The sequence below is a fragment of the Grammomys surdaster genome, unplaced genomic scaffold, assembly GCF_004785775.1.
Source record: "Grammomys surdaster isolate TR1022 unplaced genomic scaffold, NIH_TR_1.0 1166, whole genome shotgun sequence".
Classification (NCBI taxonomy): domain Eukaryota; kingdom Metazoa; phylum Chordata; class Mammalia; order Rodentia; family Muridae; genus Grammomys; species Grammomys surdaster.
This window is the reverse complement of record NW_021605585.1, coordinates 1247356-1250409: the sequence shown is the minus strand read 5'-3', so window position 1 is coordinate 1250409 and position 3054 is coordinate 1247356.

Genomic DNA, 3054 nt, shown 5'->3' with positions numbered 1-3054 from the left:
GGTATCTGTCTAGGAAATTGTCCATTTCATCCAGGTTTTCCAGTTTTGTTGAGTATAGGCCTTTGTAGTAGGATCTGATGATTTTTTGAATTTCTTCAGTTTCTGTTGTTATGTCTCCCTTTTCAGTTCTGATTTTATTAATTTGGATACTGTCTCTGTGCCCTCTGGTTAATCTGGCTAAGGGTTTATCTATCTTGTTGATTTTCTCAAAGAACCAACTCCTGGTTTTATTGATATTTTGTATTGTTCTTTCTGTTTCTACTTGGTTGATTTCAGCCCTGAGTTTGATTATTTCCTGCCTTCTACTCCTCCTGGGTGTATTTGCTTCTTTTTGTTCTAGAGCTTTTAGTTGTGCAGTCAACTTGTTAGTGTGTGCTCTTTCCAGTTTCTTTTTGTAGGCACTTAGAGCTATGAGCTTTCCTCTTAGCACTGCCTTCATGGAGTCCCACAAGTTTTGGTATGATGTGTCCTCATTTTCATTGAATTCTAAAAAGTCTTTTATTTCTTTCTTTATTTCTTCCTTGACCAAGTCATCATTGAGTAGAGAGTTGTTCAGTTTCCATTTGTACGTGGGTTTTCCATTGTTTTTGTCATTATTAAAGACCAGTCTTAGTCCATGGTGATCTGATAAGATGCAAGGGATTATTTCAATCTTTTTGTATCTGTAGAGGCTTGTTTTGTGACCAATTATATGGTCTATTTTGGAGAAGGTACCATGAGGTGCTGAGAAAAAGGTATATTCTTTTGTTTTAGGATGAAATGTTCTATAGATGTCTGTTAAGTCCATTTGGTTCATAACTTCTGTTAATTTCAAAGTGTCTCTGTTTAGTTTCTGTTTCCATGATCTGTCCATTGCTGACAGTGGGGTGTTGAAATCCCCCACTATTATTGTGTGAGGTGTAATGTGTGTTTTGAGCTTTAGTAAAGTTTCTTTTATGTATGTAGGTGCCCTTGCATTTGGAGCATAGATGTTCAGAATTGAGAGTTCACCTTGGTAGATTTTTCCTTTGATGAGTATGAAGTGTCCTTCCTTATCTTTTTTGATTAATTTTGGATGAAAGTCGATTTTATTTGATATTAGAATGGCTACTCCAGCTTGTTTCTTGGGACCATTGGCTTGAAAAATTGTTTTCCACCCTTTTATTCTGAGGTAGTGTCTGTCTTTGTCACTGAGGTGCGTTTCTTGTATGCAGCAAAATTCTGGGTCTTGTTTGTGTATCCAGTCTGATAGTCTGCGTCTTTTTATTGGGGAATTGAGACCATTGATGTTAAGAGATATTAAGGAAAAATGATTGTTGCTTCCTGTTATTTTTTTTATTAGAGGTAAAGTTATGTTTGTATCTTTTTTGGGGGTTGTTGGAAGATTACTTACTTGCTTTTCCTAGGTTGTAGTTTCCCTCCTTGTGTTGGCATTTTCCATCAATTATCCTTTGAAGTGCTGGGTTTGTGGGAAGATATTGTGCAAATTTGGTTTTGTCATGGAATATCTTGGTTTCACCATCTATAGTGATTGAGAGTTTTGCTGGGTATAGTAATCTGGGCTGGCAATTGTGTTCTCTTAGTGTCTGTATGATGTCCGTCCAGGCTCTTCTGGCTTTTATAGTCTCTGGTGAGAAGTCTGGTGTAATTCTTATAGGTCTGCCTTTATATGTTACTTGACCTTTTTCCCTTACTGCTTTTAGTATTTTTTCTTTGTTTTGTGCATCTGATGTTTTGATTATTATGTGACGGGAGGTATTTCTTTTCTGGTCTAGTCTATTTGGTGTTCTGTAGGCTTCTTGTATGTTTATGGGCATCTTGTTCTTTAGGTTAGGGAAGTTTTCCTCAATAATTTTGTTGAAGATATTTACTGGCCCTTTAAGTTGGGAATCTTCATTCTCATCTATACCTATTATCCTTAGGTTTGGTCTTCTCATTGTGTCCTGGATTTCCTGGATGTTTTGAGTTAGGAGTTTTTTGCGTTTTGCATTTTCTTTGACAACTGTGTCAATATTTTCCACCGTATCTTCTGCATTTGAGATTCTCTCTTCTATCTCTTGTATTCGGTTGGTGATGCTTGCGTCTGTGACTCCTGATCTCTTTCTTAGGTTTTCTATCTCCATGGTTGTCTCCCTTTGAACTTTCTTTATTGTTTCTATTTCTAGTTTCAGGTCCTGAATGTTTTTGTTTAACTCCTTCTTTGTGTTTTCTTCCATTTCTTTAAGGGATTTCTGTGATTCCTCTTTAAGGGCTTCTATCTGTTTACTTGTACTCTCCTGTATTTCTTTAAGGGAGTTACTTAATTCCTTCTTATAATCCTCTATCATCATCATGAGAAGTGATTTTAATTCTGAATCCTGCTTTTCAGGTGTGATGGGGTGTTCAGGGCTTGCTATATTGGGAGAATTGGGCACTGATGATGCCAAGAAACTTTGGTTTCCGTTGCTTATGTTCTTGCGCTTGCCTTTCGCCATCTGGTTAACTCTAGTGGTACCTGCTCTCACTGTGTAAAACTGGAGTCTGTATTTCCAGTTATCTTGCTTATTGCAGAGCTCCTCAGAGTCCAGAGGTCTCTGTGGTCTTATGCTCCTAATCTCCTGGGTGGAATAACTCCTGGGACTCAGGCCACCTCTTGGATCTGGAAATCCTTCTGCTCTGAGTGCAGTGGGTCTTCAATGACTCAGGATTCAGTTTCAGCTGCTCTGAGTGCAGTGGCTCCAGCTGCTCTGAGTGCAGTGGCTCCTGGATGACTCAGGATTCAGTTTCTCAACAGGACAGGAGCAGACCGACTCTGTGTCACCTGCTCTGAGTGCAGTGGCTCCTGGATGACTCAGGATTCAGTTTCTCCACAGGACAGGAGCAGACCAACTCTGTGTCTGTTCCAGCCCAGAGGACCAGGCAGGGGCAGAAGGGAAGTGGAATTCCGGAGGGGCGGGGTTTGGGTAGCTGCTGTGCCCTGGATGTCCCTGGCTCCCCGATCTATCTCTGGGGTTTAGGGAGTGAGATGGAGTTCTTACCAGCTGCTCTGAGTGCAGTGGCTCCTGGATGACTCAGGATTCAGTTTCTCCACAGGAC